The 10827-nt window shown below is 43.4% G+C and overlaps 1 non-coding gene across 1 annotated transcript; it reads left to right on the top strand.

Moving 5' to 3' along the window:
- Positions 1-764: 764 nt before the first annotated feature.
- On the top strand, positions 765-838 carry trnai-aau (transfer RNA isoleucine (anticodon AAU)). The gene has a single exon. It is a non-coding gene; the product is annotated as a tRNA-Ile (tRNA).
- Positions 839-10827: the final 9989 nt, after the last annotated feature.

Here is a 10827-nt window from a genome sequence, read left to right as displayed (position 1 = left end):
CACTTGAGCGAAAGAAACTTGTCTATTTACCCGATACATGCCCCTCATGATTGAAAAGCCTCCATAAGATCCGCTCCCAGCCTCTGACGCGCCAGGCAAAATAGTGAGTGAGTGTTCAGCCTGGAAACGTTTGCAACTGTTCCATTTTCAAATGTAGGATGTAGCATGCTGTCTGAAGCAATCATCTTAGCATCTGATCTGTCACTGACGAACGCTGCAGGAAGGCGTGATAACTTGCTAAATATGCTGTCAAACGAAGATTGCATGAGCAACGTGAGTGATTGAGGAAAATTGGCTTCTGAGCTGTTGCTGACACCAAAGCAACTGGGTCGTTCGGGAGCAGAAAAAATCACACTGTTCGATTACAAATCAAATGCATTTGGCATAAGGTTCGTAGCAGTTTATCAGCAGCACATAACCCTGACTCCAAAAGTCTGTGAGTATCCAGTAGAACAGTGAGCGATCGTTGAAGGTACGTTTCTCCAGACGATATTTGTCAACATGACAAGCTGCAGCTGAGCTGGTGGCATTGCGATTGAAATTGCATGCGTCCGGACATTGTGCTTAATTTTGAATATCAGAGCAAATGGTTAAGTCGAGTAGGCGCGTTCGGAAAACTAAATGCTTTTTTTTCGTTGAAAAGATTTGCAACGAAAGGAAGTATTTCAGACGATCGTGCGATCGACATGAAGCAGAAAATGAACAGCCGCCGCGGTTGTGAGCACCGGGAATATAGGCATTTGCTTTCGCGACTGGACTCCGTTGGTCGGTTAGCTCAGCTGGTTAGAGCGTGGTGCTAATAACGCCAAGGTCGTGGGTTCAATCCCCGCACTGACCATGTGAGGCGCTCCCGTTGTTAACAGGTCTGTGTCAGTGTTCGCCGTGGCTTTTACTTTCACCGTCTGCAAGAACTTGTCACATGGTCGGTTGAGATGTGTATTCATTCGAAAGGCGACCATCGCTGTCATGGAACGTCAACCCGCTGGTCCCATGCCGGATCTCAGCTGCGTTGCTATTTTTCCAAACAACGTGCTCCACCAAACCACGAAACAGGAAGCCTCACCTGCGCAATAAAACATTTGACAGGGATAGACGCACGACTTGATCGCCGTAACCATGATGACTGCTGGATGTTGTCTGCAGCAAATCAATCAGTCTCAATTGTTTTCACAAACAAATGCAAAGCATGAAATATATGCAGTATTAAGCAGACCTGGCACAGTCTCGGAGCAGAACCAGAGTTCAGGCTTCAATTCAAATCAAAGATTCGTTCATGTTATTTTCCTTGATCTCTGTTAATACTTGTCACGCGACTTCCAGAGGGAATTCATTCGCTTGCACACCTCTCATGCATCGAAGCTGGAGTTATCATGACACCAGCAATATCATAGAGCCATTAATAAAATGAAATTACTGCGGGTGCTGGAATCGGAAACCAAAAGAGAGAATGCTGGAAAGTCTCAGCAGTTCTGGCATCATCTGCAAGGAGAGAAAAGAGTTGACGTTTCGATTCTAACTGATCATTTGTTAAAGATAAAAAAAGGGGGAGAATTAGGGAGCTGTTTACACCAGGCTTCGAGATGGTGAGTCAGGGCTCCAGATGCAAAGGTGATAATGAGAGTGCATGGAGAGATCTAAGGGAGATTAGGAGCCGTGAATGACGCAGGTTGTAGCCAGTGCTCTGTGACAAAATATGTGGGGGGTGGGTGAACCTGAGACAAAATGGAAAACAGGGGAGAAGGGTAGCAAAGCGGGAAGTGGAAAGGAAAAAGATATTGATGGTGTGGGGAGCGAGAGAAAGAGAGACAATCAAGAAATAAGAGTTACAGAACAATGAAAAAATCACAAATAAAAAAGATAAATAAAATAATTGAAATAACATTACCTGAAGTTTTTTGAATTCAACAACTTGAGACAATTTTCTTCATTGAATTTATTTATCTTTTTTATCATTTCAGCTGCACTATCATAGAGCTCATTAGATAGGGACAGCACTGAAAGCACAGTCTTCGGCCGAACTCGTCCATTCCAAACAGATATCTTCAATTGATCCAACCGCGATTGCATGCACTTGACCCATGTCTCTCCAAACCCTTCCTATTCAAATACACGTTAAGATTCCTTAAAAGTATTGGAATTATACCATTCATCACCTGCTTGTCTGGCAACTTATTCCACAATCACACCACCCTCTGCGCGCAGCCATTGCCCATCACTGCCTTTCCAATTCTCGCCCTCCCACACCTGGTTTATACCCTCTAGTTCTGCACTGCCACACTTGAGCGAAAGAAACTTGTCTATTTACCCGATACATGCCCCTCATGATTGAAAAGCCTCCATAAGATCCGCTCCCAGCCTCTGACGCGCCAGGCAAAATAGTGAGTGAGTGTTCAGCCTGGAAACGTTTGCAACTGTTCCATTTTCAAATGTAGGATGTAGCATGCTGTCTGAAGCAATCATCTTAGTATTCTGATCTGTCACTGACGAACGCTGCAGGAAGGCGTGATAACTTGCTAAATATGCTGTCAAACGAAGATTGCATGAGCAACGTGAGTGATTGAGGAAAACGTGCAATTGGCTTCTGAGCTGTTGCTGACACCAAAGCAACTGCGTCGTTCGGGAGCAGAAAAAATCCCACTGTTCGATTACAATTCAAATGCATTTGGCATAAGGTTCGTAGCAGTTTATCAGCAGCACATAACCCTGACTCCAAAAGTCTGTGAGTATCCAGTAGAACAGTGAGCGATCGTTGAAGGTACGTTTCTCCAGACGATATTTGTCAACATGAGAAGCTGCAGCTGAGCTGGTGGCATTGCGATTGAAATTGTATGCGTCCGGACATTGTGCTTAATTTTGAATATCAGAGCAAATGGTTAAGTCGAGTATGCGCGTTCGGAAAACTAAATGCTTTTTTTTCGTTGAAAAGATTTGCAACGAAAGGAAGTATTTCAGACGATCGTGCGATCGACATGAAGCAGAAAATGAACAGCCGCCGCGGTTGTGAGCACCGGGAATATAGGCATTTGCTTTCGCGACTGGACTCCGTTGGTCGGTTAGCTCAGCTGGTTAGAGCGTGGTGCTAATAACGCCAAGGTCGTGGGTTCAATCCCCGCACTCGCCATGTGAGGCGCTTCCGTCGTTAACAGGTCTGTGTCAGTGTTCGCCGTGGCTTTTACTTTCACCGTCTGCAAGAACTTGTCACATGGTCGGTTGAGATGTGTATTCATTCGAAAGGCGACCATCGCTGTCATGGAACATCAACCCGCTGGTCCCATGCCGGATCTCAGCTGCGTTGCTATTTTTCCAAACAACGTGCTCCACCAAACCACGAAACAGGAAGCCTCACCTGCGCAATAAAACATTTGACAGGGATAGACGCACGACTTGATCGCCGTACCCATGATGACTGCTGGATGTTGTCTGCAGCAAATCAATCAGTCTCAATTGTTTTCACAAACAAATGCAAAGCATGAAATATATGCAGTATTAAGCAGACCTGGCACAGTCTCGGAGCAGAACCAGAGTTCAGGCTTCAATTCAAATCAAAGATTCGTTCATGTTATTTTCCTTGATCTCTGTTAATACTTGTCACGCGACTTCCAGAGGGAATTCATTCGCTTGCACACCTCTCATGCATCGAAGCTGGAGTTATCATGACACCAGCAATATCATAGAGCCATTAATAAAATGAAATTACTGCGGGTGCTGGAATCGGAAACCAAAAGAGAGAATGCTGGAAAGTCTCAGCAGTTCTGGCATCATCTGCAAGGAGAGAAAAGAGCTGACGTTTCGATTCTAACTGATCATTTGTTAAAGATAAAAAAAGGGGGAGAATTAGGGAGCTGTTTACACCAGGCTTCGAGATGGTGAGTCAGGGCTCCAGATGCAAAGGTGATAATGAGAGTGCATGGAGAGATCTAAGGGAGATTAGGAGCCGTGAATGACGCAGGTTGTAGCCAGTGCTCTGTGACAAAATATGTGGGGGGTGGGTGAACCTGAGACAAAATGGAAAACAGGGGAGAAGGGTAGCAAAGCGGGAAGTGGAAAGGAAAAAGATATTGATGGTGTGGGGAGAGAGAGAAAGAGAGACAATCAAGAAATAAGAGTTACAGAACAATGAAAAAATCACAAATAAAAAAGATAAATAAAATAATTGAAATAACATTACCTGAAGTTTTTTGAATTCAACAACTTGAGACAATTTTCTTCATTGAATTTATTTATCTTTTTTATCATTTCAGCTGCACTATCATAGAGCTCATTAGATATGGACAGCACTGAAAGCACAGTCTTCGGCCGAACTCGTCCATTCCAAACAGATATCTTCAATTGATCCAACCGCGATTGCATGCACTTGACCCATGTCTCTCCAAACCCTTCCTATTCAAATACACGTTAAGATTCCTTAAAAGTATTGGAATTATACCATTCATCACCTGCTTGTCTGGCAACTTATTCCACAATCACACCACCCTCTGCGCGCAGCCATTGCCCATCACTGCCTTTCCAATTCTCGCCCTCCCACACCTGGTTTATACCCTCTAGTTCTGCACTGCCACACTTGAGCGAAAGAAACTTGTCTATTTACCCGATACATGCCCCTCATGATTGAAAAGCCTCCATAAGATCCGCTCCCAGCCTCTGACGCGCCAGGCAAAATAGTGAGTGAGTGTTCAGCCTGGAAACGTTTGCAACTGTTCCATTTTCAAATGTAGGATGTAGCATGCTGTCTGAAGCAATCATCTTAGCATCTGATCTGTCACTGACGAACGCTGCAGGAAGGCGTGATAACTTGCTAAATATGCTGTCAAACGAAGATTGCATGAGCAACGTGAGTGATTGAGGAAAACGTGCAATTGGCTTCTGAGCTGTTGCTGAAACCAAAGCAACTGCGTCGTTCGGGAGCAGAAAAAATCCCACTGTTCGATTACAATTCAAATGCATTTGGCATAAGGTTCGTAGCAGTTTATCAGCAGCACATAACCCTGACTCCAAAAGTCTGTGAGTATCCAGTAGAACAGTGAGCGATCGTTGAAGGTACGTTTCTCCAGACGATATTTGTCAACATGACAAGCTGCAGCTGAGCTGGTGGCATTGCGATTGAAATTGCATGCGTCCGGACATTGTGCTTAATTTTGAATATCAGAGCAAATGGTTAAGTCGAGTATGCGCGTTCGGAAAACTAAATGCTTTTTTTTCGTTGAAAAGATTTGCAACGAAAGGAAGTATTTCAGACGATCGTGCGATCGACATGAAGCAGAAAATGAACAGCCGCCGCGGTTGTGAGCCCCGGGAATATAGGCATTTGCTTTCGCGACTGGACTCCGTTGGTCGGTTAGCTCAGCTGGTTAGAGCGTGGTGCTAATAACGCCAAGGTCGTCCGTTCAATCCCGGCACTGACCATGTGAGGCGCTTCCGTCGTTAGCAGGTCTGTGTCAGTGTTCGCCGTGGCTTTTACTTTCACCGTCTGCAAGAACTTGTCACATGGTCGGTTGAGATGTGTCTTCAATCGAAAGGCGACCATCGCTGTCATGGAACATCAACCCGCTGGTCCCATGCCGGATCTCAGCTGCGTTGCTATTTTTCCAAACAACGTGCTCCACCAAACCACGAAACAGGAAGCCTCACCTGCGCAATAAAACATTTGACAGGGATAGACGCACGACTTGATCGCCGTACCCATGATGACTGCTGGATGTTGTCTGCAGCAAATCAATCAGTCTCAATTGTTTTCACAAACAAATGCAAAGCATGAAATATATGCAGTATTAAGCAGACCTGGCACAGTCTCGGAGCAGAACCAGAGTTCAGGCTTCAATTCAAATCAAAGATTCGTTCATGTTATTTTCCTTGATCTCTGTTAATACTTGTCACGCGACTTCCAGAGGGAATTCATTCGCTTGCACACCTCTCATGCATCGAAGCTGGAGTTATCATGACACCAGCAATATCATAGAGCCATTAATAAAATGAAATTACTGCGGGTGCTGGAATCGGAAACCAAAAGAGAGAATGTTGGAAAGTCTCAGCAGTTCTGGCACCATCTGCAAGGAGAGAAAAGAGCTGACGTTTCGATTCTAACTGATCATTTGTTAAAGATAAAAAAAGGGGGAGAATTAGGGAGCTGTTTACACCAGGCTTCGAGATGGTGAGTCAGGGCTCCAGATGCAAAGGTGATAATGAGAGTGCATGGAGAGATCTAAGGGAGATTAGGAGCCGTGAATGACGCAGGTTGTAGCCAGTGCTCTGTGACAAAATATGTGGGGGGTGGGTGAACCTGAGACAAAATGGAAAACAGGGGAGAAGGGTAGCAAAGCGGGAAGTGGAAAGGAAAAAGATATTGATGGTGTGGGGAGCGAGAGAAAGAGAGACAATCAAGAAATAAGAGTTACAGAACAATGAAAAAATCACAAATAAAAAAGATAAATAAAATAATTGAAATAACATTACCTGAAGTTTTTTGAATTCAACAACTTGAGACAATTTTCTTCATTGAATTTATTTATCTTTTTTATCATTTCAGCTGCACTATCATAGAGCTCATTAGATATGGACAGCACTGAAAGCACAGTCTTCGGCCGAACTCGTCCATTCCAAACAGATATCTTCAATTGATCCAACCGCGATTGCATGCACTTGACCCATGTCTCTCCAAACCCTTCCTATTCAAATACACGTTAAGATTCCTTAAAAGTATTGGAATTATACCATTCATCACCTGCTTGTCTGGCAACTTATTCCACAATCACACCACCCTCTGCGCGCAGCCATTGCCCATCACTGCCTTTCCAATTCTCGCCCTCCCACACCTGGTTTATACCCTCTAGTTCTGCACTGCCACACTTGAGCGAAAGAAACTTGTCTATTTACCCGATACATGCCCCTCATGATTGAAAAGCCTCCATAAGATCCGCTCCCAGCCTCTGACGCGCCAGGCAAAATAGTGAGTGAGTGTTCAGCCTGGAAACGTTTGCAACTGTTCCATTTTCAAATGTAGGATGTAGCATGCTGTCTGAAGCAATCATCTTAGCATCTGATCTGTCACTGACGAACGCTGCAGGAAGGCGTGATAACTTGCTAAATATGCTGTCAAACGAAGATTGCATGAGCAACGTGAGTGATTGAGGAAAACGTGCAATTGGCTTCTGAGCTGTTGCTGACACCAATGCAACTGCGTCGTTCGGGAGCAGAAAAAATCCCACTGTTCGATTACAATTCAAATGCATTTGGCATAAGGTTCGTAGCAGTTTATCAGCAGCACATAACCCTGACTCCAAAAGTCTGTGAGTATCCAGTAGAACAGTGAGCGATCGTTGAAGGTACGTTTCTCCAGACGATATTTGTCAACATGACAAGCTGCAGCTGAGCTGGTGACATTGCGATTGAAATTGCATGCGTCCGGACATTGTGCTTAATTTTGAATATCAGAGCAAATGGTTAAGTCGAGTATGCGCGTTCGGAAAACTAAATGCTTTTTTTTTCGTTGAAATGATTTGCAACGAAAGGAAGTATTTCATCGACCTGGACCCCGTATACCAACCACTACAGCGGACAGCTGAAACTGACAACCGGAAGCGGCAGGGACAGACCACTATAAACACCGGAGGAAACACCGAAGAAGCGCTTCGCAGGAGGCCCCCAAGCACTGTTGATGTCGCCTAGCCAGGGGACGAAACGTTTGCAACAAAAACTTCCAGCTCGGCGAACAGAACCACAGCAACGAGCACCAGAGCTACAAATGTGCGCACAAACTTTGAAGCTGCCTTTATTAATCACTGCAGTCTCTGTGATATCGGGCCTTCCACTTTGCCATTTGATGTGGGATGCAAGATCTTAAACAAGAGACACCAAATGAATTGGCACTTCCGTTTTAACTCAAATATGTGTGTGTGTGTTTGATTGTGTGAGTGTGTGTGTGGGTGTGTGTGCGTTTGTGTGTGTATGTGTACATTGAAAAAAGTGTTGTGCTGAGAAAGCTCAGCAGGTCAAGCAGCATCCGAGGAGCAGGAGAGTCGACGTGTCAAGCATAAGCCATTCATCAGATTACTGTATACATTAGCTGTGGAATACCCATATTTGCTTTCTTGGTGAAAATGATAATGATTTGGATCCTCTCCCGTGGAAAATGTGATCTGTACATATGTATTATGCGCTACCGTATAGCTGCAACAAGGGCAGATTTACAGGTGGTGGTCCTCAACCTGACATTCAGACTTGTCCGTATTCTTTACATGGAACACATCATTTCGCCAGAGGATATGGATATGTTTAACATTCACAGTCTGAATGTTACAGTCGCCAACTGCTCCAACTGGTTCAAATTTGAACATTTTGTTGCCACAGGTTATCAGAAGGTGGAAAATATTTATTGTAGTGAGAAAAAAATGGTTGTTGATCTGAGAACAGTGAATGTATTGACCTTTTCAAGATACATAATCTGACCTTTTATGTACAATATTAATTAATGTTTTATGCATGATAACATGTTTTGTGGAGAAGAGTTAGATGAAGTTTATTTCACGTTATGGATCACAATTGAAGTTGCTCATTACATTCTAACACCCTATGTCGTATTTGTACGAATTTTGTGGCTCACCATTTTCACTGTCAAGATAGTTTTCGTAAGCAGGAGAACCCGAGGGGGATTCTGGGCTCAAGACAAAGGACAGTGTACCAAAGATAGTGAAATAGGAGACACAAAAATCTATTATTTTACTGATCCCTTTTTCAATCAATTTAATCCTGTTATCGACAGTTTTTTGTGGTTTTCTCTAGACTTGACCGAATTGATGATCATGGTAGTGGAATTTCGCTCAGAATTTGACTTCATGCTACAGCAGTGAGTTGAAACACAAACGCTGGTGTTTCCGAAGCTACGATGAGGTAATAGTTTATAAATCTGGTGGTTTTCCAAATTTATTCTAATTGTTAAACTAATGAATCAATTTGAACACTGAATGCAACACACCATTGGACCTCAATCCTGTTCTGCACAACATTCTGTCCGTACTTGGAAATGCACTCAGTGACGCGTGGTGTACACTCATGGACATAAAGCTCCTGGAATCATGATCAATTCCACAATGCAGGGAGGAAAATTTCCAGAGGGTTGAACTTTCAGCGAGGTGGTGTTCGATAGAGTTGGTGCGTATTTAGGGGTGTTTGTTGGCTTCTGATAAGAGTGAGTGCCCACATGGGATTTTGGGTAGAGCAGCTACATGAATGGACAATTGCGTGGCGGACATTGAACAAATTTCGGAAGAAATATATCACTTCCTGAGTGACCAATGAGTAACACAGCGATCAGTGTTTTGACTCTAGGTATTCACAATAAATATTAGAGATTGAGATTCGGGATGAAAATATAACATCTGAATATTTGCTGACGGCAAAAGACTTGGTGAGTGAGTGAAATATATGGCGGAGACAGAGAAGATTCTGTGGCAGTTGGACAAGTTGAACGACCGGGCAATTGCATGGCAAATGTATTTTAATGGGGACCAACGTAAGGCTACTACAATTTATGAGCAAGAACAACCAGATTATTATCTGAATCATTATAGAATGGAAAGAAGAGTACAATGTTTCAGTGTAATCTTCACCAGTCGCTGTAAGGAAGCATCTTAATTAGCGAGGAAAGCAGACGCTGGGATGCAATTCATCACAAGAAAAACATGATTTGGGTAAGAGAATTGGGCCTTTGTGGAAGTACAGCGAGAATGCTGTATGCAGTTCTCGTTCTTCATTATGAGTGGAAGGATGGACTGACCATAAAGGGATTACAAGGATAGCTCAACAGCCTGAAAAAAAAATCAGAAGATCCTCGGCTGTTATAAATCCGAGAAAACAGAAATTGCTGGAAAAACCGAGCAGATCTGGCAGCATCTGTGATGAATAATCAGAGCTACATTTTCGTGACCAGTCATCTTTCTACAGAATTCTGTTCTGAACCGTACGCCCTGATTTGTCTCCACAGATGCTGCCACGTAAACTATGTTTTTCTGGCAGTTTCTGTGATTGTGTCTTCCTAGTCTGATTCCTTGGCTGGCAGGACTGACGTCTGAAGACAGATAGGAACGGTTTGCACAATATCGATTGGGCTGACAAGGAAGTGAATGGGGCTGTGGAATGCTGTAGAAGGCTCGAAACGTGGAACAGAACGAGACAGTGTTAACTCAGGAAGGATGTTCCCGATGACTGGAGCGAGGCCAAAACCAGGGGACTATAGACCAAGGAGACGGGACTCGACGGGAAGAGGAGATATGTCATTAGTCAAGCAGTAGAATGAGTCTGTTGATTTTTCCGTCACTGAAAACGGTTGAGGCCAAAACATGGAATATTTTCAAGGAAAACACAGATAGTATATAATACAGAGGTACATGTGATTTTTTTAAAAATCAGAGATTAGAACTAATCTTTCCATTTAATCTGGATTCTCGTCTGTGCAGCCGGGTATTCAGGAGACTTAAAAAAATAAATTGTTGAGAGAGGAGAGGTTCAAATTGCCAGACAGTTTGACGTTACAAAGAACGGAATCGTGAATGAACAACAAAAACCTCTTTACGACTGAAATAAAGAAGCTGAACAGTAGAGATTGCAAAGATTGCAAATACCTGAGATGGGGATGTGCTTCATTTGGCCTTGAGTATCTGTGTTAGATAGTGTTTCAGAAAATAAAGGTTGACGTTTTAATTTGACATTCACATTCATGTCTTTTAAATTTTCTTTTCTCTGCAAATCGTTTGTTATTTTCGTCCTTTCATGTCATTAACTTGTGTTCTGCTCTTCAATCAAAAGCAACAGCCTCGTGCAAAGTTGTTTTAGTAA

The sequence above is a fragment of the Chiloscyllium plagiosum genome, unplaced genomic scaffold (genome assembly GCF_037043375.1).
Source record: "Chiloscyllium plagiosum isolate Xiang-an unplaced genomic scaffold, Cpla_swu_hap1 HiC_scaffold_52, whole genome shotgun sequence".
In the NCBI taxonomy this organism is placed as follows: domain Eukaryota; kingdom Metazoa; phylum Chordata; class Chondrichthyes; order Orectolobiformes; family Hemiscylliidae; genus Chiloscyllium; species Chiloscyllium plagiosum.
This window is presented reverse-complemented; position numbering and strand designations above follow the sequence as displayed.